This window comes from Camelus ferus, chromosome 21 (assembly GCF_009834535.1).
Source record: "Camelus ferus isolate YT-003-E chromosome 21, BCGSAC_Cfer_1.0, whole genome shotgun sequence".
In the NCBI taxonomy this organism is placed as follows: Eukaryota; Metazoa; Chordata; class Mammalia; order Artiodactyla; family Camelidae; genus Camelus; species Camelus ferus.
Window position 1 is genome coordinate 351,927 of NC_045716.1, and position 25,328 is coordinate 377,254.

Consider the following 25,328-nt stretch of genomic DNA (forward strand, 5'->3'; position numbering starts at 1 on the left):
TTGGGGACACTCCCTTTTCCTCTCACCCGCACAGGCTTGGACTCCCTGCTGCATGGAAGTTATTTGGAGAAGAAGAAAAGCAGCATCAGAACAGTCCCCCAGTGCCCCTGACCTCAGACCCTGACCCCTGACCCAGGCCCTGGGACCAGCGCTGCTCACCCTCCAGCATGCTCTGATTCCAGAGCAGTCCCAGCACTGGCACTCACTGGGTGTGGAACTTGGGACTGTGGCCTAGCCTCCCGGAGCCTGTTTCCTCACCTGGCAAGTGTGGGACCCCCACTTAACCCCCAGGTTCTCCTGAGGTCTCAGGGCCATGTTCTTTTGTCCTCTTACCATTGCTCTCGCCCTCACTCCTCCCGGTGAGACAGGACAGAAAGCTCCGCACCCTCCTTCCTTTCACTTCACCACCACTCCGTGAGGCCGGCACCATTCCCCGGACGAGGAGACGGAGGCCCAGAGACGGGCAGCGAGGTGCTCAGAGGCCCACAGCGGAGAGGCCGCACCCCTTCTCAGCCAGAGCCGCTGGGACAGCACCCCTCCCCCAGCCCAGCCCCACCACTGACGGGAGTCCTGTCCTCTGGGCTCTTGAGTAGTGACCAGGCCCCCGTCCGGGTGGGGCTGTGGATGTAGGGGACGTGGGGTCTCAGAGGCCGGGTCCAGTTCCCCGCCTGCCCCAGGCCGCCTGGAGTCTCTGCTGACTAGGGACCGGGTGAGAATCCTGACCATAACTGACCGGCACTGAGGGTGACCCGGGCATACTAGGGAGTCACAGAATGAACACATCTGCTTCTGGTCCAGCCACTCGGACCCAGGACCGAGTAGCCCGTACGTACACCTAGGGCCCTGCAGTGCTGATACCTCGTCAGCAATGACACAGGCCTCTGGTGGCTCACGAGAAGTGTCTGGGAACTGGTGGGTGCTTAGTGGATCCTTCCTGGGTGACCCCAGAAGCTTCATGTGAAAGGATGCAAAGTGTCCTGTACTCTCCAACCCTGTGAGTCAGCGGTGGCACCTCCAGGGTCACGTTTCTGAGTGGATGAAGAAAGTCCGCTGTGCAGGGGGTGTTCTGAGCTGGTCCTGGGGAGGGGAAGGCTTCGGCATGTGCCAGGCAAGAGCGCAGACATGGCTGGATCAGAGTATCACCAGTGCCATCAACAAAGAGGCCAGGGTATTGAGATTCCCAGAGTTAGTACCTTGGCTGGGAGGGGGCGGGTGTTCTCCAGTGAGTTCTGAGCACCCTGCACCGCCCCCATGTGCCTGCAGGGGGCGCTCGAAGTCAGCATAGCTTGGGCGGTGAGGCGCATGCGCAGTCCGCGGCAGACATGGTCGGCAAGTTCCTCAGGACGGAGCGGGCGGCGCCCTGGCGGCTCCGGGATGGAGGTCGCGCGGCCGGCGTGTCCGCGGGAGGAGGAGGCTCCCCGCCCTATGTCTGAGGTAATGCCGGCTTCCCCGCGGGCGGAGCCTGCTTCTTGCCGGGGTGTGTGTGGACCTGACCGAGTTGGGGCCCCGGGCTGGGCGGGAGGGAACGGGTGCGCTCGCGGACCCGCTTCGACTGTGGAGGAGTGAGTGTCCGTGTCCATCGGGGCCACGGGGGTGTTCGCGCCCCTCATTCTCACTGCCTGGGTCCCCCCCTTCCCCGTGTGGTCGGAGGTGTTTACACCACAGGTCACGGGCGGGGACTCGGGTGTAACGTGAAAGGGGCTGAGAAATTACTGAAACAGGGAAAGAGGTGTATGAAAACACATTATATTAACTTTTATATTTTGTGTGTCAAAGTCAGAGTTTATTATGCTTTTAATTTCCTGTCTTTAAAGGAATACAATTATTTATTTTATACTTAAAATATGCTTCTCAGCTTATCTCGTTTTCAAGTCAAAATATTGCCACCCTTGTTTGACATTTTCTCATAATACAGTGACAGTCTTAAATATGTGTAAAGATAAGCTCATTGAAAAACCTCTTGCAGCATTCCAGGGTGACCAGTTTTGTTAAAAATAATACCTAGGCCACTACCAAATTCTTACAAGAACGTAATAAAAAACATTGTGATTCACTTTTATAAGTTCCAAATACAGTGGCGATTTTTAAAATACCAACCATTGTACATACTGCTTAAGACCATTTGAGATGAAATATATTCAAAGCTAAATCGTCAGAATATTTAAAAGGCAGGACAATGACTGCTTTTCATTGCAAATACATTTTCTCCTAATAAATGCAAAATATGAAGTTATTTAGCTTAGATTTCTATATCTCTATTCAAAAGGTGAAATTAGAATATAATCTTATGTTTTTATTTTAAGCCTCTCTCCCATAAAAATTGGTATTTGTATTTGTAGAATCTTAATTTCCCTTTCATTTTTTTCTTTTGGTTTATTTTCTATAACAGAGTGCATTCCTGCGTCCCCTTAGTTTTTTATTCTCCTATTCTAGATCCAAGTCACTTTCTGACACTGAGAGTAAACAAGGGGAAAGGCCTTATAGTAAGTGTGCAACTTTTGATGTGGTCAGGAATTTTTCTTGGAGAAATCTCTTTACAATTTCTGCTCAGTTCACAGTATTATCCCATTATGACGACTGAATGAAAAACTGTAATCTGTGTACACCAAGACGCTTCTGAATTCAGCACAGAGCATTTGCTGATACGTTTTTACATTAGATATTAATACAATATTTGATTTTATTTACATATTCTGTACTAATACATATTTTATATATGAATATCTGCTAAATACTATTAATTTGCATGGGGTGGTAGCAGATTGCATTTGATCTTTCTGACCATTGGCTATTCTTATGTGTGTCTAAAGTACTTCTTAGAACAAATATTAGAATATCACACCTCGCATAGTATTTTAAAGGTTATCATATATTGAATTATAGAAGCACAAATGTTGTCCAGTAAGTTTGTGAAATGATTAAGTCACAATTTGGCATAATCACATTCAGTGGAGGAATGACGGCTTCTACGTCTTTGTGCATCTGCCACAGTTATTCCTGTATAGTGTCTGTGACCATGGGCATTTTTATGCCAGCATAATCTTTTTCCAATATACTAACAATCATCTGAGGTGTATCTGTTTTTTCCTTTGATTTCAGTACAGTCAGTAAGGCTTTCCTTTGCAGTGATGGCATTGTTTCTAGCATGAAGATACCTTGTCATCTGACATATTTGTACATGATGGGTTACTACTCATGTACAAAGCAAGGACATGTATTTTCATGTGCATTCCAGATCTAATCTGATTTCTTAGGAGCATTTGTAATTATTTTTAGTTGTTTTAATTGTACTAAACGAAGAAGAGATCACTTTTTGTCTTCACCAACTAGTAAAATAACAACCAAAACAATTCCCAAATAGTATAATTTGTAGTAAGTAATTATACACATAATGTACTAATAATTTAACATAGACTATGTAGACTTGGTGCTGTTGGATTATGCATTATCCTGGGTTATTTCCTTCTTGCTGTCATAAATCCAATTTTTAAAAATGAAACAGTACAACTAGGTGATGGGGAAAATTAATAGTAATTACTGGTCGGCCAATTTAAAAGTAATATATGTAGAAAAACAAAATTTTATTTAATACATTTTCATTTTAAAATAGTTTCAGATTTATAGAAAATTTGTAAGAATACTGCAGGATTTCACCAATAGCCCAGACTCAGCTCCCTGTCTTACTGCCATTTCATATCCTTAGGACACATCGTTATAGTTAATGAACTAGTGTTGATAGGTGATTACTAACTCCAGTTGACTCTTCAAGTTTTCTTAGATTTACCCTTTTATCCTCTGGGATCCCACTGAGGATGCCTCCCCCTCATTCCCTTTTGTCCTCATGTTCCCCTGAGAGCACTGTTGGTGGTTAGAGTTTCTGAGGCATTTGTTTTTGATGACCTTGACAGTTTTCAAGAGGACCTGTCAGGAATTGCGTGGAACGTCTTCCAGTTGGGATTTACGTGATGTTTCCCTCGTGATTAGCCTGGGGTGATGTGCTTCTGGAGAGGAAGGCCACAGAGGACAAGTGTAACGCACGACACTTCCTATCAAGGGAACATGCTCTGAAGGTGACTTACTACTGTTGCTCTTCCCCTTGGTCACTTGGCTGAGGTAGGGTTGTCAGGCTCCCCCACTAGAACATCAGTCTTTCCCAGTCCATCCACTTGTGTACCTTTTGGAAGGATGTCCCTATGTGCAGGACACATTTAAGGAGGTGGGAAGTTATGCTCCACTTTGCGTTAGGTAAGCATCTCTGTCCATTATTTGGGATCATGTCTGAGTGATTCCTATGCTCCCATATTTATGTATCCATTTTTTTTCCAGAAAAAGTAGCCAATAAGTTTATGAAATGATACTCCACCTCAGTAATGGTCAGAGGGATGCTGGATCCAACATCTGCGCCTCGAATAGCGTCTGGCACGTAGTCTGTGCTCAGTAAGTATCTGAATGAGTAAGACTTAAAAGACGTGAGGAGCGTGTGCAGGGTGTGCACAGGTGGCAGAAGAGTCCCAGGCAGGGGGAGAGGAAGGTGAAGGGCCATAAGGAAGGAGCACGCCTGGCTGTTCGAGGCAAGTTGGGAATGCTGGGTGGCTGAAGTGAAGTGAGCAAGGGGGAGAGGCCTTGGGGAGATAAACAGACTTGCTAGCCATTTAAGGGATATTGGCTTTTACTCTGGGTGAAATGAAGTGCCAGTGAGGGGTTTTCTGCGGAGGAGGGCTGTCACCTGACTTGCCCTGGCTGCTGTCCTACCAGCTGACTAAGGGGCAAAAGCAGAGTCAGGGCACCAGGTAGGAGACTGCTGGCACAACCCAGGTGGGAGCTCAGGCCATGACGTTGGCCGTGGAGATGGTGACAGGTGGTCAGTTTAGTTGTGGTTTTGCAGGTTGAACCAGCGCCAGCTTCATGGATGGGACACAAGGTCCTTCACTCAGACAAACCCATGGGTGGTTTCATGCTCTGTTGTATCCATCTTGAATTTTTTTTTCCAGACTTACTGACGTAATTGATACACAGCATTGTGTGAGTGTAAGATGTACAATGTGGTGATTAGATGCAGGTATATAGTGAAATGATTACCACAATAAGGATACTTCCATAAATTCACATAATCCCTTTTGTGGTGAGAATTTTTGAGATCTAGCCTCAGCAACTTGCAGGTAAACGATACAGCGTTGTTAGCTGTAGTCACCGTGCTGTATGTGAGATTTCCCAGAACTTACTCATCTTAAACCCGGATGTTTATACTCTTTGCGAAGCATCTTATTTTCCCCACTCCCAGGCCCTGACAACCACCACTCTATTCTCTGTTTGTGTGAGTTTGGCATTTTTAGATTACACATGTAAGTGAAATTATGCAGTTCTACTTTTTATTTTTTGACGATCTGCAATGTGTTGATTTGATTTGTTTATATACAGCAATATGATCACCACCACAGCTTTCCGTAACACCTCTGTCATGACTCACGAATATAATTTTCTTTTGTGTGTGTGTGTGTGTGTGGCAAGAACATTCACAGGATAGTGTCTTAGCAACTTTGAAGACTGATGCAGAGCTGTTGTCTGTAATCACTGTGCTGTGCATTTGATCTGCATGACTTATTTATCTTCTGGTTGCAAGTTTGTACCCTTTCACATCTCCCCAGTTGCTCCGCCCCAGACACCCTTCTCCTCTTTGTTTCTAAGAGCTTGCTCACTTGGTGTATGTTACACGTATATCTGATACCTTACATTTGTCTTTCTGTGTCTGGTTCATCTCACTCATCGTAATGCCCTCAAGGTCCATCTGTAATACCACAAATGGAAGGATTTCCTTCCTTCTCAATGTGGAATAGTATTCCATTGTATATAAATGCCATATCCATTCATCCATTGTTGGACACTCAGATCGTTTCCATATCTTGCCTATTGGGAATAACGCTGCAATAAACATGTGAGTGCAGCTATGTTTTCAATACCCTGTTTTCACTTCCTTCAGGTGTACACCAGAAAGGAGGACTGCTGGAGCATATGGTAGCTCTATTTTTAATTTTGGGGTAACCTCCATAGCTTTTCCATAGTGGCTGAGCCAGGTTACATCCCCACCGCCAGTGCACAGGGGTTTTCTTTTGTCCTCGTCCTTGCCAGCACTTGTCTCGTTTTCTTGGTGATGGCCATTCTGACAGGAGGAAGGGGATATCTCATTCCCGTTTAAATTGCATTTCCCTAATGGTTAGTGATGTTGAACATCTTTTCATGTACCTCTTGGCCATTTGGGTGTCGTCTTTGGAAAAATACAAATTTAGTTTCACTGCCCATTTTTTATATTGATTGGCTTTTTTTTTTTTTGGCTATTGTGTTGTATGAGGTCCACATATATTTTGATATTAACCCCTCATCCAATATATGATTTGCAGAGTTTCTCTCTACTCTGTGTTAGGCTTTATATTTTGCTGATTGTTTCTTTAGCTGTGCAGGAGCTTTTTAGTTTGATGTAGTCCCCCCACCTGTTGATACTTGCTTTTCTGGCTTGTGCTTTTGGGGACATATCTCAAAATTATTGCCCAAATTAGTATTAAGTAGCTTCTTCTCTATGTTTTCTTCCTGGAGTTTTATAGTATCAGGTCTTATGTTTCAGTCTGTAATCCATTTTAAGTTATATTTGCAAGTGGTGGAAGGTTAAGTGTCTGGTTTCATTTTTCTGCATGTGGTTTTCTTATTTTCCCAGCATCATTTGTTGAAGACACTAGCCTTTCCCCTTTCAAAATAGCATTAAAACCGATAAGATACTTAAGAATACACTTAACTATGGAAGTGAAAAATTTGTACTTTGAAAACTATAAGACTTCTATGGAAAAAATTGAAGAAGACAAAACAAGTGGAAAGATACACTGGGCCAGAAGTATGGCTAATGCACCAGAAGAATTAATGCTAAAATGTCCGTACTACTCAAAGCCGTTTATAGGTTCAGTGCAGTTTCTATCAATATTCCAACAGCATTTTTTACACATGGAGAGAAATCAATCTTAAAATTTTTTTATGTGACTACCAGAGACCCAGACACCAGAGCAATCCTGGGAAAGAACAAATTGGGAGTCATCACACTTCCTGCTTTAATAGTGTATCACAGTACTGTAGTCATGATACACCATGATACTGGTATTAAAATACACACATGGTTTAAATTAACAGTATAGAGGACCCAGTAGTAAACCCCTGTGTATCAGGTCAACTACCATTTGAGATGGAAGTAAAACACGTTCAGTGGGCAAAGGATAGTCTCTTTGACAAATGGTGCTTGGACACCTGGATACTACTTTTAATTTTTGACAGAAATTCCATACTGCTTTTCCTAGTGGCTGTGGTTATTTACATTTTTACCAACAGAGCACAAGGATTTTCTTTTCTCCGCATCCTTGCCAGTACTTGTAATGGCTTGTCTTTTTTAACTGTAGCCATTGTGACAGGTGTGAGATGGTCTCATGACATTGATTTGCATTTCCTTGACAATTAATGTTGTTGTGCACTTTTTCATGTTGGACATTTGTATGTCTTCTTTGGAAAAATTGTCTTATAAATCCAATATTTTTAAATTAGATTTTCTTGGCTGTTAAGTTGTATGATTTATTCATATACTTGAGTAACTACCATTTATCAAAAGATCATTTGCTAATAGTTTCTCCCATTCCGTATGACGCCTTTTTGTTTTTTCAATTATTTTTCTATACAGAAGTGTTTTAGGTTGACTTAGTCCCACTTATTCTTTTGGCTTTTGCTTTTGTTGCCTGTCCTTTTGAGTCATAGCCAAAAAATCATATTCCCAAGACCGAGGTCGAGGAGGTTTTCCTCTGATTTTTTTTTTAGGAGTACTATGGTTTCAAATCATACGGTTGTCTCTATTGTGAGTTAATTTTTGTGAGTTGCATAAGATGGGGTCCAGTTTAATTCTCTTACATCCATTCGACTGTACCAATTTACATTTCCACCCAAAAAGTGCACAAATTACCTTTTCTTCATATTGCAAACTTTTTTTTTTTTTATAATAGCCATTCTAACAGGTGTGAAGTAATGTTTCATTGTGTTGGGGTTTTTTTTCTGTCAGGGACTTGGTTTTTTTTAACATTTTTTATTGAGTTACAATCATTTTACAATGTTATGTCAAATTCCAGTGTAGAGCACAATTTTTCAGTTATACATGAACATGTATATATTCATTGTCACATTTTTTTCTCTGTGAGCTACCATAAGATCTTGTATATATTTCCCTGTGCTATACTGTATAATCTTGTTTATCTGTTCTACGTTTTGAAATCACAGTCTGTCCCTTCCCACTCCCTGCCCCCTTGGCAACCACAAGTTTGTATTCTATGTCTATGAGTCTGTTTCTGTTTTGTAGTTATGTTTTGTTTTGTTTTGTTTTTTTTAGATTCTACATATTAGAGATCTCATATGGTATTTTTCTTTCTCTTGCTGGCTTACTTCACTTAGAATGACATTCTCCAGGAGCATCCATGTTGCTGCAAATGGCGTTATATTGTCATTTTTATGGCTGAGTAGTATTCCATTCTATAAATACACCACACCTTTATCCAGTCATCTGTTGATGAACATTTAGGCTGTTTCCATGTCTTGGCTATTGTGAATAGTGCTGCTTTGAACACTGAGGTGCAGGTGTCTTTTTGAAGTAGGGTTCCTTCTGGATATAAGCCCAGGAGCGGGATTCCTGGGTCATATGGTAAGTCTATTCCTAGTCTTTTGAGGAATCTCCATACTGTTTTCCACAGTGGCTGCACCAAACTGCATTCCCACCAGCAGTGTAGGAGGGGTTCCCTTTTCTCCACAGCCTCTCCATCATTTGTCATTTGTGGATGGCCATTCTAACTGATGTGAGGTGATACCTCATCGTAGTTTTGATTTGCATTCCTCTGATAATTAGTGATACTGAGCATTTTTTCATGTGTCTATTGATCATTTGTATGTCTTCCTTGGATAATTGCTTGTTTAGGTCTTCTGCCCATTTTTGGATTGGGTTTTTTTTTCTTATTAAGTCGTATGAGCTGCTTATGTATTCTGGAGATCAAGCCCTTATCAGTTGCATTTTTGCAAAAATTTTCTCCCATTCTGTAGGTTGTCTTTTTGTTTTGTTTATTGTTTCCTTTGCTATGCAGAAGCTTGTAAGTTTAATTAGGTCCCATTTGTTTATTCTTGCTATTATTTCTATTGCTTGGGTAGACTGTTCTAGAACATTTTTGAGATGTATGTCAGATAATGTTTTGTATGTTTTCTTCTAGGAGGTTTATTGTATCTTGTCTTACATTTAAGTTTTTGATCCATTTTGAGTTTATTTTTGTGTATAGTCTAAGGGAGTGTTCTAGCTTCATTGCTTTACATGCTGCTGTCAAGTTTTTCTGACACCATTTGCCGAAGAGACTGTCTTTATTCCATTGTATATCTTGCCTCCTTTGTCGAAGATGAGTTGACCAAAAGTTTGTGGGTTCATTTCTGGGCTCTCTTCTGTTCCATTGGTTTATATGTCTGTTTTTGTACCAATACCATGCTGTCTTGATTGCTGTAGCTCTGTAGTATTGTCTGAAGTCTGGGAGAGTTATTTCCTCCAGCCTCTTTCTTTTTCTTTAGTAATGTTTCACAATACTAGGTCTTTTGTGGTTCCATATAAATTTTATTATGACTTGTTCTAGTTCTGTGAAATATGTCCTGGGTAATTTGATAGGGATTGCATTAAATCTGTAGATTGCCTTGGGCAGTGTGACCATTTTAACAATATTGATTCTTCCAATCCAGGAGCATGGGATATCTTTCCATTTTTTTTAAGTCTTCTTTAATTTCCTTCATCAATGGTTTATTGTTCTCTGTGTATAAGTCTTTCACCTCCTTGGTTAGATTTATTCCTAGGTATTTTATTACTTTGGGTGCTATTTCAAAGGGGATTGTTTTCTTTACTTTCTTTTTCTGTTGATTCATCATTAGTGTAAAGAAATGCAACTGATTTTTGAACATTGATCTTGTGACCTGCTACCTTGCTGAATTGTTTGATTAGTTCTAGTAGTTTTTGTGTGGAGCTTTTAGGGTTTTCTATATGTAGTATCATGTTATCTGCATATAGTGACACTTTTACCTCTTCTTTTCCAATTTGGATCCCTTTTATTTCTCTCTCTTGCCTGATTGCTGTGGCCAGGACTTCCAAGACTATATTGAATAGGAGTGGTGATAGTGGGCAGCCTTGTCTTGTCCCAGATTTTAGTGGGATGCTTTTGAGTTTTTCACCATTAAGTACTATGCTGGCTGTAGGTTTGTCATATATAGCTTTTACTATGTTGAGATATGTTCCCTCTATACCCACTTTGGTGAGAGTTTTTATTGTAAATGGATGTTGAATTTTATTAAATGCTTTTTCTGCAACTATTGAGATGATCATGTGGTTTTTGTCCTTTCTTTTGTTGATGTGATGTATTACATCGATTGATTTGCGTATGTTGAACCACCCTCGTGTCCCTGGAATGAACCCCACTTGATCATGATGTATAATCTTTTTTATGTACTGTTGGATTCTATTTGCTAATATTTTGGTAAGGATTTTTGCATCTGTGTTCATCAGTGATGTTGGTCTGTAATTCTCTTTTTTGGTGGTGTCTTTGCCTGTTTTTGGTATCAGGGTGATGGTGGCTTCACAGAATGAATTTGGGAGTATTCCCTCCTTTTCAATCTTCTGGGAGAGTTTGAGAAGGACTGGTATGAGTTCTTCTTTGTATGTTTGGTAGAATTCCCTGGTGAGGCAGTCCGGTCCTGGACTTTTATTTGTAGGGAGGTACTTTGTCTTTTTTAAAAGCCCACTGAAACAGTTTTATGAGTTACGTTGCTTAAAATTTATTTATTTTAGAATATCTTTAGATTTCAAAGTGGAAGTAGATCAACACGCTCATTTTATAGTTGAAAAAAAAAAAAAACCCAACAACAGGGTTGGTTATAGCTCAATGGTAGAGTGACTGCTTAGCATGCGTGAGGTCCTGGGTTCAGTCCCCAGTACCTCCTCTAAAAAAAAAAAAAAGAAAAGCCTAATTACCTTCCCCTCCCCAGGAAACCCCCAAAGTCCATGAAGTTAAGTTTCCCATTTAACTAATTTCTTGTACATATACAAGAGGTTTCTGTTGGTCACTGAGAATTCAAAGGGAAACATGAAGCCATTCTGACCCTGAAAGAACTGACAGTCTCGCAGGGGAGAGACAACCACCAGTCAGACAAGGTGAAGCGGGCTGCGCCCCCGCACGGACCAGGGGGTGATTCATCCTGTCAGGGGTCAGGGAGGTTGTGGAAAGGCTGCAGGAAGGATGGATACTTGGAGCCTTGATTAGTACGGGCTGGTGTGGAGACATGGAGGGGGCATGACAGATGGAAGGAGGAGGAGGGTAGCTGTGGGAGGGGGTCTGGTGCTGGACGGAGTGGAGTCGCCTGGTGGCCTGAGTGGTCAAGGATGAGCCTGCAAGACAGGGAGCCCTGGACAGGGCTTGGACTCTTCTCTTTGGATTCAGGGTCTTATTCGGGAGCAGTGTGATCAAACTCGTGCTTTAGAGGAACACTCAGAGCAATGTGAGTAGGCGGAATTGGGGTAGACAGGAAGAAAGCAGAGCAGGTAAGAATTTGCTAGAATATTACTGCTAAGAAATAATAAAGGACTGAATAAGTGAATTAAGTGATACTTTGAAGGTAGAATTTGTAAGAATTGTCTGTGGTTTCAGAATGCAGTTCTGGGATTTTCTCCCCAAAATTCCATCATATTTTTTCTTCTTCATGATTCATGTACAGTGATAGTGATTAGTATCTACTGAGAAATGACTGTCCCAGACCCTGTGGTAAGTACCTCACATCCATTATCTCCTCTGAACATCTCGATAGCCCTCTGGACTAGGTCATATCACAGCCACATGACAGACGAGGGAATCCAGGCTCTGAGAGGTTACACTGTGCTCTGTCTCCGAGCCAAGAAGAATCAGAGGTTGGAATTGACCCAGGGCTCTACTGTAGCATGAGAGCCTGGATAGCTATGATTATTGCATCACCAACTACATAAGTGAAGTGAAAGATCTCAAGATATAAGATAATCTCTCAGAGCTTACAGCTCTGCCCTGGTAAGTAACCCTGGCACCTCAGCAAAATGAAGCTCTATTCGTCAAAACTGTCCAGTGTGATCCATGAATATTCATTCTTCTGTTTACCCACCTCGTAAGTCCCGGTGCAGAGTCAGGGGCTCAGCGGCACTGCGTGTGGTCTCCCGTGGGCCCCTGCAGCCGAGCACCTACCCCAGCAGGGTACAGAGGTTGCTAAGGAAATGCACTGAGCTCGCTGACCCTCCTACCCTCTCCTTGATTTTTCCTTTATTTTCCCGATCCTCTTTCTCTACTTCATGCCGTCTTCACAAGCTGCTTGCGCTGATCGTGGTGATGCAGGTTAGTGCACGACCTAGTAATTCTTGCCCTTGACCTCAACTCGCCTGTTGTTGCATCTTTTTCTCCTCTTGGCTTGTTGCATTTTTGAGAGCTCTTGGCTAAACTGGCCCAAGAATCTCCTCCTCTCCTGTTTGTCCATATTGTCAACTCTCAACCTCGAGACTGGTTGAGGCTAAGGTGACACAGGTCAGCATCCCCTCAAAGACCTTGCAGTGCAGTGGGGATGTGAGCTGTGTGGCTGACCATTACTGCAAGGTCAGGGGAGTTCTGCATCACAGGAGGATAGGTAAAGGGCCACAGAAGCACAGAACTGAACCATGTTAATTCCCGTTAGAACACATTCGGTCATGAATAAATTAAAAAACGAGTTGTTTATTTACAGCACAAAAGTAAGTGTGTGTGAAACTCGGTCAGTTGTAATTTGACGATATTACCGGTCCTGCCAGGAGAGAAGACTGAGCAGAGAGACCATGGCAGAGCAGTGGAAAGGGTGATCACGATGAATGAGAGTCCAGGTTTTGCTTCAGTCAATTATTAGACTAAGTGTTAAGTTCTGTCCTTGAGATCTGTATGATGCCCATGTAGGTATAAAATAATTGTTCATATTCTCTTCCAGCCAAATAATCAGTATCGAAGAGAGGCAGGACCTCAGATTCTTAACTCCATGATCCAGGCCTTCATCCAGATTCCAGGGACACATCCACCTTGGGAGAATCACCTGACTGAACAGGACAAGCTACAAGGCTCGTGTCTCCTCTGCCTTCAGGTCAGCATGAAAAGCCGATTGCACAGCTTCCTTGGCCCCTGCACAGTAACCCCACTGTGATCTTGTCCCCTCAGGTCCCTGGGCTCTGGGACAGGAGCTGCACAGAAAGAGGAAGCTGAGGGGACAAGCCAGTCTCCCCTGAGCCCACAGAGCTGGCCTAAGCTACCCACTCAGTCCTCTCACAACCTGGTGCAGATTTTTAGGTGCAAGAACCCTCCCCTCCTCACTGGGAGACAGCCCCAGGCGTCACCAAAGACCAGGGAAGACAAAAGATGGACCAGAGAATCACCCAAAGGAGCAGGATCACACCCATGGGGACTTTTCATGGTTCAGCCTGCTTAGTAGAAAAGGAGCAGTGATGTTTGTTTCTTGCCTTGAGTTTGGTCGAGTTTCTCTTCCCTGGCTGTTGAGTAGAGCAAGAGGCACTTCCGGCTTCTCGTGGTTAGGCTGCCCCTGAGCTTCGTGTACGTTGAAGAAGTCTGCGGGAAACAAGTATGTGTCTGTGTGTGTGTGACTGAAACACCCTGCACACCAGAAACCGACGTGGTGTAACTGACTATACTTCAATTTAAAAAAAAAGTCTATGAATTCTGTGTATGAAGCCACATAGTGGCAGGATCCGTGAGATCTCCACATTCCATTAAAAAATCCAAAAAGGAAGCATAAGAATTCCCAAGGCCAATGCGTTCAAAGTGTGCAGCCAGCTCAGTATCCATGTAAGAGGCTGTCCCAGGGTCCCAAGCCTGTCTGAGCGTCAGGTAGGAACTGCATGAAAAGGAGTCCAATGTGCTGGGTCCCGGTGGTGGTCATAGGTGGAAGCCATTAAGGGGGAGTCACACCCAGAAGGAGTAGGCTCCCCCTGAGTGGGAAATAGTGAGAAGAGGGCTCACATTTGGTGGTCAGAGCGTTAGCCATGAGAGAGTCAGAAGGAGAGAATGTGGAAAGGGCCATGGGGCAGGGATCAGTCTGAGGCCAGCACCAGTGATGAGGGACCAGGAGACCCCTTGACAGGACATGGTCTTTGGAGGCTTGTGTTAAAAGCATAGGATGCAGCCAAAGAAGTTTGTGGAACCCACGGTACTGGAAGTCGGGGAGGAAAGAGAACACGATGTACTGAGGAACTGTACTTCCCCAGGCCAGCAGCAGAGGTGCTCTCTAAATTAGAATCCAGGTAACTTCCTGAATGCCACACAGCCCCCTTCTCACCTATGAAGACAACAGATACCTGGGTGGGTGAGGCTGGGTTTAAAGTCCAGGTGGGCAGTGCTAACATAGCAGGCATTCGGGCAGCTTACACGTGCTTTTGAAAGAACCAGCAATGATCGGTTTCTCTTTCTGGTTCTGTCTGCAGCCAGTGATATTTCTGGGTATGGTTGACCTTGGACTCATCGTTCACAAGTCCACCCACCCATCCATAAAGTTCACTTCACACTACATCTTGGGCCAGCAACGATACTTACAGTGTAACCACTCACAAAGTCCTCCGAGATTCACAGCGTGAGACAAGAAGTCACACCTGGTCATTCCCCCTCATGCTTCCACCCCCGCACTGACTGCCACCATCACATGAGCTACGCACAAGCCAGTGGACCTGCCTTAAATTTGCACGTGTGGGGGGGGTGACTTTCAGCACACGGAAACCAGATATTTGATTGTAATTACACCAGATATTCCAAATTTCATATCAGACATTGGCCTAGTTGGACTTAACAAAAATTCCAGTAAGGAAGTGGAGCAGAGGCCAGGAAGTGCCCCCTCACTTATTCCTGATTTTCTTTCATTCTCCCTACTTTTTTTTTTAACCCCAAATGAAATCTAAATGAAGTTAAGATAGAGCACAGCACAGTGAAGTGATGCCAAAACTCAGCGCATCCTCCCCATTGTCATGGGACTGAGACCTTGCCAGTGGTGGGTCTCATCCAAGGACGGGGCTGGGGACACACTCTTCAGGAACATGAGCCTCTTCTGAGATCCAGGGCGGCCCTGTTTGCAGGGACATGCTGGGTGTTCCACCATCTGAAGCAGGGCATGTCAGCACAGGGCAGTCCCGAGGGGGCCCAGCAGGTTCTCAGGCACAAACACAGATCCCCACTTGACCCGTATCTGGAGCACCGTCTAGGGCCCGTCAGTCTAGACCCATCGCTGTAGTATTCGGACAATAAAGATCACTCCCACTGCATCCTGCCCAGAGTGAACGTGTGTGCCCGTCCAGATGCCTCCTGTCGTTAGGTGAGCCTCCGCCCTTCTGACAGTGTAGGGGATAGAATCATGTCTTCATCCCAGCCTGCCCTCCCCATTTTCTTAATTTCCCAGAAGGGTTTGCTTTCTCCTGGCCCAGACCCCCTGAATCCCCCATATCCGTCAGGAGACCTCAGGCCTCCACCATCAGTTCAGGCAGAATTTCCCCCCAACAGACACACCTCAGATGACCTGGAGTCCCTGGAAGATGAGCTGCTGTCACTAACATAGTGAGAAACCTGTGGGCTCCCTCCCATCCAAACCTCCTGCCCAGTCTTCCTCCCCCAGGAGTCCTTGTCCTGAGTAATGGGGTCTCTGAGCACCAGCTTCCTGGAAGGGTCATATTGAAGGAAATCGTAAAAAGAAAAACATTAAAATGACTGCATGATCTGTCACTACATCTGTTCACAATCCAATGCATGGAAAATCCAGGGAGTCCACACAGATAGTAATCTCTAGATTCAGCCTTTTACTCTGAGAGAATAGGATTAAACCCATTAGCAGGTTTCTAGGGTGTGGCTCTTTGTAAATATGCATTAAGCCAACGATCCTGGTAAACGTGGTAATTCAGGATTGAGTGATAAATGAAACTTGCCCACATCTGTCAGCCAGGGGGGCTTTTAGGGTCACCTGAGTTCTGTGTTCTTAACTGTTACCAAGCTAGACACAATCTTCCATTTTTCATGGATCTTTTTAAAATTTCATCTTTAAAAAGTAATTTTATTTATTTGTTTATTTTTTGTGTTTTTGCTTGGGGAGAGGTAATTATGTTTATTTACTTTTTTATTTTAATGGAGGTACTGGGGATTGAACCCTGGACCTCATGCATAGTAAGCATGCACTCTAGCACTGAGCTATACCCTTTTCCCATGTCAGCTTTTTTTGAGGTGTAATTCACATATAAAATTGTAAGATATTTGAAGAGCACATCTTTGTGACTTGATACATGTTTACAGTGTGAAAAGATTCCCTCATCTGGGTAACATCATCACTTCACATGCGTCTTTCCCTCTCTTTTCTTCCTGTGAGAATATTTAGGCTTTACTCTCTTGCCAGTTTCAATTACATAAAACAGATCAGCCATGATCACCACGTGTTACATTAGCTCCTCAGACCGTATTCATCTTATATCTGAACAGTTTCCCTCTTTTACCAGCCTCTCCCTATTCCCCCACCCCACAGCCCTGGGAACCACTTTTCTACCCTCTTTTTGTTTGAATTTGACTTTTTCATAGATGTAATATCTGAGACAGTTCAGAAAATTTCCCCCAATTGCAAGTTCTTTCTAAGAGTCATCACTCCATTTTTTTGTCCATGTCATAGAAAAATACTCCCAGCCAGCAGTGGATCAGTTGTAGCAGGCACTGACCCTGGAGGACGTGCCACATGGCTCCGTTTGCTTTGGGAATTGACTGTGGGACTGAAGGTCTCAACAACTTAGAGCAACATAAGTTGACATAACACAAAAATTTATCTATGGCACTAAATTAACCCATACAACTGAGATCTAAAACCAGACACGGAGGGAGATTGCATAGTTCCAGGTACATATGGGATATACTTGAAGGGTAACGTGGGCTTCTTTAGAGCCTGCAGCCTTCTGTTTCCTAAAAGACCAGCCTCTAGCTGTGCCCCTTAAGGTACAGTCACAAGCCCATCACCATGGCAACAGACGTTCCAATGGTGGCCTGTGCTGGAGAGGAAGCTCTGGTCACAAGATGGTTTTTGTTTTTGTTTTTGTTTGTTAGGGGAGGTAATTAGGTTGATTGATTGATTGTAGCAGGGATTGAACCCAGGACCTCATGCACGCTAAGCATGCGCCCTACCACTTGAGCTATACCCTCCCCTCAACAAGATATATTTTAAAGTAAATAAACAACAGTGGTGCCAGAGCTCTGGCTTTATTTTGCTTTGTTTGTTTTAGTTATGTGGCTGAGATTTAATGAGAGAACTTACATAAAATCAGTCATTAATACATCAGGCAGATTTGTTTAATCTTCTCATTGCTTGGTCATTATGACAAGATGGAAGTGGAAACCCTGCACTCTGTGAAGTACATCTGATGGAACACTTAATAGTGACATGCCTATGTCAGGGTGCATATATACACGTAATTATTTTAAGCTCCCTTCAAGTGTTAACATACGTTCTATATAATATATATTACAAATACTATATTACATCCAGTTGTATAAAAAAAAAAGCACTCATCACAGGAGAAAACAGTTTGAACAGTAAGACCTGATGTGCATGATCAAAAACAGGTTACAGCCAAGAATGGCTTTGTTTAAGGCTCTCAGGGATTCACCATCAGTAAGTGAGCTTTTTATTCTGGTCTCAGCTGTGAGAATATGATTCATCCTTCCAGATGTCTAGCTGTTTCAGGGAGTGGGGGTTAATCTAAGCATGTCGCTCACTCTTGGTGGGTGGAGATCGCAGATCTCAGGCAGGTTGTGGGTAGAAGCAGGGGCTGCTTTGTTGCAGTGGAAGAGAGAATGCATCAATGATACAACTTAAAGGTCAACCATGAAAAGGCCTGAAATTGTCCAGAGGAAAATTATAAAGTAACAAACTCTGGTTCCATTATTTGTTCTGACATTGAATCACCAGAAGAAATGTTCTAGCTCTGAGGTTAATTTCTGTAGTCTTAAAAATGTATCTCCTGTTTAGCTACCTTCTGTTAAAAACAAGGAAACAGGCCCCAGATGGGGTTGCAAGTGTTAAGTCCCACGTCACCAAACTGAGACTGAATTTACGCACCGTTTTGGCTGTCCCAGAAGTGGAACCTTAAATCGTTCAGTCAGGAATGTCCTGCTCCAGGCCCGGCCCATTAGGTCGTCTGCCTGAGAGCCCCTCCAGGCCCCTAAAGGAAGGTCACCTTGCGATTACCAACCAGCTCGTGGTCTAGGGTAACCTCCTTGTTCCCACTCCCTCCCACCTATGAAGTCTCTGTGTCCCGCTCTGGGGGCTCCTTTCTGCTGGACTGTATAGGGCCAGGTTCATGAATCACTGGGTAACGCCACAAAGATCTGTAAAATTTAACCTGTTGAATTTTGTTTTCTAACACTTTGAAAAAAATTCAAATAAACTGCCAAGACATAGAGCACCAGGTTACACAAGTACCTGTGAGAGAAGATGTGACAATAGCTGCATGTTGAATGTAAATTGATCTGCTGGCACGTTTTGACTGGGTTAGGGGTTAGCACAGGTCCTGGGGAGAAACTGCCACTAAACTTTGGCCTCCTGGGGGATGATGACCAGAACACAGGAAGCAGACAGAAAAAGCAGCACCATGTTAACCGTGAACTCCCAGAACAGGGACCTGGTTGGAATAAAGATGCTTTTATTTGGGGTTTGTTAGGACCGCAGCGTGGGAGACACAGATCCAAGAAGCACTTCAGTTGTGTTCTGCCAGACTACAAAATGGGACAAGTTTATAAAGGCAAAAAACCTGCCAGGTTGTATAAATTGCTTGTGGAGAATTAGGATTGGAGCAAGCAGGAAGTAAGGGTTTATTTAGCAAAGATTAGCTGGGTTTGGAATTATGACACAAAGTTGCAAAGGAGGGGGACTTTGAAACTTTAAGGTTGCAGCTGGCAGCTGCTAGCAGCTAGGGTTCTGAAAATTGTTGATAGTGTCCTCCAATTTGATAGTTTAAAAAATTCAATTTCTCGGTGATGCAAGAATGCATCTGAAACCAACCAGCTTCATTCATTTTGGATGCCTGAACCATAGTTACGCCATTTTGATAATTAAATGATTGTAAATGTATCACCAACCAAAAATGAGTTCAGAAACCTCTCTTTTTACAAAACAGCTAGATTCCCTTATCTTGGTCAGGTGCTTCCACGGGTGGACGAGTGACATTTCACACTGGGTACAACTGGAGACAAAACTCAGCATTGGAGAGTCCAACATTGCCATCGTCTGGAAGAGGGGTGGGGGTGGACTATACAGGACCAAGGATGCAGGCCCGGATGGAGAAGAATGAAGATGGGGTGAGGCTGCTTGTTGTAGAGATTTGTCCCGTGAGGTAAAGGGAACCCATGTACGTGCCCAGTCTTGTTATCAGGATGCCCTTTGTAAAGAGCCCCGAATTTCACCCTGATCATATAAAAATAATAATAAATGACAAATAAATAGGGTGATGCTGTATGCCTATCATGTCCTACGCAGCAAAGAATTTGACATGCAATTTTTACATTAAATTTCAGGTCAATATTATTGAATCCCATTTTACAAATATGGGTCTGGAGGCTTAGGTGGGGTAAGGACCGTGCCATCACCACAGCTCCCAGGAGGCAGGGCTGAGACCCAGGTCTGCCTGTTGTGCTAAGCTGCATCACCAGATGCAGCATGAGGTCAATCAATGCTCAAGTCTTTTTACAAAATAGAAACTATCTAAATGTAAGTATTAGTATGAGGTTTTCTGAAGCAATGGGGGAAGTTGAGAACTTCATTAATCAATGAAGCAGTTGTATTAGGTTATATACGGCGTTGCTACACAATTAACTTAGCCAGGATGAGGCTGTGGTGTCTCTACCTGGAAGCTGGCATGACATCTCTGCCATCAGGGACCCCTCTCCTGTCCTCTCCACTTCTGGTCTCTTCTGTGTGACTCCCCAGGTGCTGTGTCCTCTGTCCCTTCTGGGTGCCAATTCTCTTTCCTTACTTTGCTTTCCTCTTGCGTTGCCTTCGCTGCCTTTGGTTCACACCCAAGACCCAGTTTTCACATTTTCTCTCCATCTGCTTTGAAGGCTCTGCCTTCTCCTAGGCTACAGTCTGCTTTTGAAGGAGCCTCACTCAGCCCCAGTCCTCTGGTCACGGTGTACGACTTTGGTCACAAGCATCTTCACCCACTGCCCACCCTGATGCATGGTGGTGCTGACCGGGTCCCTGCTCCTCACCGTGGCCCTGAGGCCAGGGCTGGCCACACAACTCACTGCCCCAGGCTTCTCAGTGTCAGAAAGAGCTTAGTTTATCCTGATTTCAGGTTGAAGAAAAGCAGTGACTGTGACCTGCAGAAAGTCCCAATGAGACAAGGGAACAGCCAGAGTCAAGGCTGAAGTGACAGGCTGGCTGTGTGGTGACAATGACCGGGGCCACATGCCCAGCCACTCTGTCCAGGGACAGATTGACACCCTTGTTGACTGAAGCTGACGCAAAGCAACCAGAGTCCTGGGTTCCAACCAAGGTGGGTGATGACTTCTGATCGTCAGGCCCCTGTACCAGATGGGCACCTGGGAACCTGGGACAGCTGAGGGGAGACGGGGAGCCCGCCTGGGGGGAGCCCGGAGATCTCAGCCCCTCTGTGGAGAACAAGGCCAGCAGCGGTGCTGGCGGTCACCGCCCCCACTGAGGGGAGATGGTGGGAAGCTGTGGGCTGAGACTCATTCCTGAGACCCTCCTTCGTGGTGGAAAGCAGAACTGACCATTTCTAGATTCTGGCCAGCAGTGGCCCTGGGCTCCTTGCCGCCTGGTTCCCACCAGGGCAAGGTGAAGACAGAAGAAAAGATCACCGTCAGTCATTGCATCATTTGATCATTAGTCAATGTTTATTGAGCAGTCCCTTTTTATCACTAATATTACAAAATTAAAAAGACAAACTCTGTTCCTTAAGAAACTTGTGGTCTAGTGTTGAAACAAAGCAAAAGACCTTCACAAGGCAGTGGAGTGTTTTTCTGCTCAGCCTACGGGACAGAGGGGTGTTCGAGTCTGTTAAAAGCCAGAAGGTTTGCAGTCAGGCAGGAGATGGGGCTCATCCAGAGGGGTGAAGTTGTGAAAATAAACCAGGATCCTGGTGTCTTCGTCCTCAGGCACACGCACGTGCTCCAACCACACTGGCCTGTGGCTGTTCTTGAAATCTCGGAGCTCCCTCCTGCCTCAGAGCCTTTCCATCTGCTCTGCGCTTCCCCTGCAATGTGTGTCTCCTCCAGGTCACACGGCTCATCCCTTCACTGCTTCCACGGCCTGTACTCAAATGACCACACCACCCATGGAAAACATCACCCCGTCTCTCTGTCCCCTTGTCCTCTTGTACCTTGTCTTGTAGCAACTCCGGCCTCCGGAGGTGGGGTTTTAACCCCCAGGTGGGGCTGGGGGTGAAGGGGGATGTGGGGAGGGGTGGGGCGGCACCCCACCTCCCACAGGCTCTGCTGGAAGGGGGGCTTTGGGTCATACTTGGAAAGGTTTTTGCTAATCTAAGATTATAGTATAGTCTCCCATAGCTTTCTCCAGTACTTTTAAAATTATATCTTAGTTTTCCTGGAGTCTATTTCGTATAAAGTTTGAATTTTATTTTTTTTCCAGATGGCTACCAGTTTTCCTAATAAAATACTATTATCAGTTAAAATGCTTTCAGCTGTAAGTGATAGTAATCAACAAAAAGCAGCTTAAACAATCAGTACATTTATTAACTCACATAGTAAGAAATCTGGGTAGGGTTGTTCCAGAGTTGGTTAGTTAATTCAGTAGTTTAACAGTTATTTCAGGGACCCAAGTTCTTTCCACTTCTTCAGATGTTGACTTTATTCCTTTAATCAAACTTAAAACTTTCTCTCTTTTACATTGTACTTGAAATAAGCTTAGTGCTATGAAAAATTCCATTTAATTAGATAATGACATTTTTGTACCATTGAACATACATGATCATATTCACTGAATATTTTTTTCACTGCAAACTAACTGAAGACCCATGTCTATCAAAAGCTTCAGCTATGTGTCCAATACAAGACGTATAGCGTTATCATTCTAATGGAGGCTGTGTGGTTATACTCTGGAGTAGGATTTGAGAGAATGGGATACAACTGATGGAATCGGCTAAGAACTGCCTCGGCTCCTTGCCAATCACCAAATCCCGCAGCCAGCCCACTTGCGTCTGAATCCAGGCGCCTGTCTTTCCCTCGAGTTACAGTGGAAGAAGCATCCTTGCTCCATCCAAGGCCAAAGACCAGCCCTTCCACATGGCTGTGTATCTTCAGTTATTCACTCGCTTTAATTTGTCGTCTAATTCTTTCTCTCTACTGCATTGTTTCCATTAGCAGTCTAACACAGCCCCCTCGGTCCTCCATCACCCTCCAGTTATCCCTCCGTTTCTCTTCCTCGCGCCACAGGAAAATTTCTGAAAGCCATGTTTAACTTGGTGCTTTGTTCCAGGCTCTCTACCTGTACTCTCTCCTAGCGCCATGGCTTTAAATATCATCTATTTACGGATGACTTCCAAATCCATTCCTCCTCTCCAACTTCTTTATCCTGAGGTCTAGACTTTATTTACCCAACTACCGTTTGGCATTTCCACTTAGGTGTTTAATAAAATTGTCAAACTTTACATGTCTAAAGCAGAACTAACCATTTCTCCTATCCTCCCAGTTTATTCTTCCCAGTCTTCCCCATCATGGTAAATGGCATCTTCACTTGCCCAAGTGCCCATCTGCATTCATCAGCACATCCTGCAGGAACTTACAGAATATGTTTTGAGTCCAGCTACTGCTCCCCTCCTCCATGGCCACACCCTGGTCCAAGTGACTGCCATCCAGCCTGGATTACCAGGACAGTCTTCCAGTCAGTCTCCAGGTTCCTCTTTTCTTCGCCCTGGTCCTTTGTCCACATAGCAGTCTCAGTGATTTTTCTAAAATGAAAATTAAGTTATATGACTTCTCTCCTCAAAACTGTCCCATCACACTCCATAATAAAACCCAGCTCTTTTCTCTGAAGCACAGGGTTCTAGGGGTCTGGTATTTGTCCACCCAGCCTCACTCTGTCCATTTTCTTCCCTCTTCATTCCAGCTGAAGCACTGTGGCTGTTTTTCTCTCCATCAAGCACACCAAGCTTGTTCCCGTCTCAGAACCTTTGCATGTGCACTTGGATGTGCTTCCTCCTTAAGTTTGCATGGGTGTGTCCTCATCACCAGGGCTCGGCTCACGTGAGCATTATTAGAGTCTTGTGCTGAGTAATCTACTGAATTGATTGTGTCCCTCCGCATCCTCCACCACAATATTCTATAGTAGGATTTTCATTGCATCATTTATCGGGAACTAAAACCTATTTATTCGTTTGACACGTCAGTCGTCTCTTCACTGGAATGTAAACTCTAGACGGCAGAGAATGTGGCTGTCTTTTGCACTGCTGTATTCCTATTACCTGCAGCAAGTCCAAATACTTATCCAGCAGTGGGTACTCCGTAAATGTTTGTTAACTCATTTATTACCCCCCATCTCTGTTTTGGGCAGTCACTTTACCTCTTCGGTTCTCAGTTTCTCCAATATGAAGATGAAGAAACTTGAAGAAAAGGATACCTGAGATTCCTTCCGGCGCAGTCTGCAAGGACTGTGTCTAATAACCCGTAGTAGTTACAGGAAAAATCTTCCTGCACCGAAGATTTGTATCTGTTGAAGAACATTCATTTATTCATTATTCATTCATTCAGCAAGCTATTTTTGAGCGCTGACCATAAGCCTGGCACTGTTCAAGGCACTGGAGGCCAAGTCACAGGCATTAAAACTGGTGCATCAGCCTCAACAGACAGACGTAGAAAACCTAGAAGGTGAATGCCATCCTCGTTTTTCAGCTGACTTTCTACTCCTTTACTTTCATGACAGTTTTCTCAATATTGCTTAGTTTACCTATACTGGGCTCCCTTTAAGTTAAGGTTACTATCGCTCTTACGGAAGTTAATTTCCGAGAATTCCAGGATTAAGTGATGTAATTTGCGTGGCTGTAACTTTCATAGCACCATGTAAAACACTGCCATTAACGCTGCAGAATTCCTGCCAATCTGATTTAGTTCTAATCCAAATTCTGCCATGCTTCCACTTAATTGCAGCGTGACCCAAACTAAAATTTTGAATTTTATGAATATAATTTGTAAAAAATGAGATTAATGAGGAACTAAATTTGTGTATATTCAGACTGTGATGTGGAGAAGGACTAGTTCTCTTGCCAGAATTTGAGCCAGCTGATTTTAAATCTGAATTGAAATTAGTGTATATGTAGAGTCAATCATGAATCAAATGCCTAGAATGGAAATAAATCAATTTCAAAACTGACTGTAGACAATGAAAAATGATTAGGAAAAGAAAAGCAAATTGTCCTATATTGTGCTAGCTGCCATTTGTTGGCACTGGCCACAAATCACTCACAGAAAGCAATGTCTACTTATATCTGCTTTAATCAGCTATACAAAGAGATACAGCATAGCTATAGAAAATTTTCATCTTGCATACAGGTACTATAAAGCCTTATATAGGTCAAAATGCTTTTGGTTGGGAAGGAAGGCCAATTCAAACTTAACAAAAATGGGGAGAACTTGTTTCTTGTAACTGGGGAAGGTAGAACTGATGTGACATCATCAGAGAAATCTCTTCTTTCAATCAGAGGCTCTCCTTCCACTGGACAAATGTTCATTGGCAGCTCGACTCATATCCTACTAGTTTATCAACTCAAGGGAGAGAAACAGTTCTTTTCAATAGCCACAGTAGAGAAATCCTGGGCAAGAGCTTCATTGGCCCAGTTTGGAAACAGACTAACAAAATGTATTTCAAAGGCCCTCACGACCCTAGTTTACTCTTTCTCCTTCAAAACTGTTACTCCTGCAGTGAGCTGATTTTAGCTGAATTTTAGAACATAATCTGATTAAATGGATTCACCTTAAGGTATTTAATTTGATAGCTTTATCATTTGCAGTCTAAACCGACAACTGGTATAAGGTCAAAGTAAGAAAAGGCATTTAAGGCAATGTGGATAAAGACAGTTTTAATCAGGTACAAGAAATCATGCCAATGTAGAAGGGTATATTCTTCCCATACACAATATGGACACCTCTCCCCTGCTACCCACACTATTTGTGAGTGAAATATCTGCCCTTAGTATAGGCAGTAAGGGATGC

The 25,328-nt window shown here is 43.8% G+C and overlaps 1 long non-coding RNA gene across 2 annotated transcripts; it reads left to right on the forward strand.

The window, feature by feature from the left end:
• Nucleotides 1-1,270: 1,270 nt before the first annotated feature.
• LOC106729487 lies at nucleotides 1,271-19,589 on the forward strand. Of its 2 annotated transcripts, XR_001365902.2 has the most exons (5): nucleotides 1,271-1,434; nucleotides 3,909-4,070; nucleotides 4,327-4,437; nucleotides 13,057-13,206; nucleotides 13,281-19,589. It is a non-coding gene; the product is annotated as an uncharacterized LOC106729487 (long non-coding RNA). The 2 variants fall into 2 exon arrangements; XR_001365900.2 differs by having other exon boundaries at nucleotides 1,275-1,434; nucleotides 13,057-19,589.
• The last annotated feature ends 5,739 nt before the right edge of the window (nucleotides 19,590-25,328 follow it).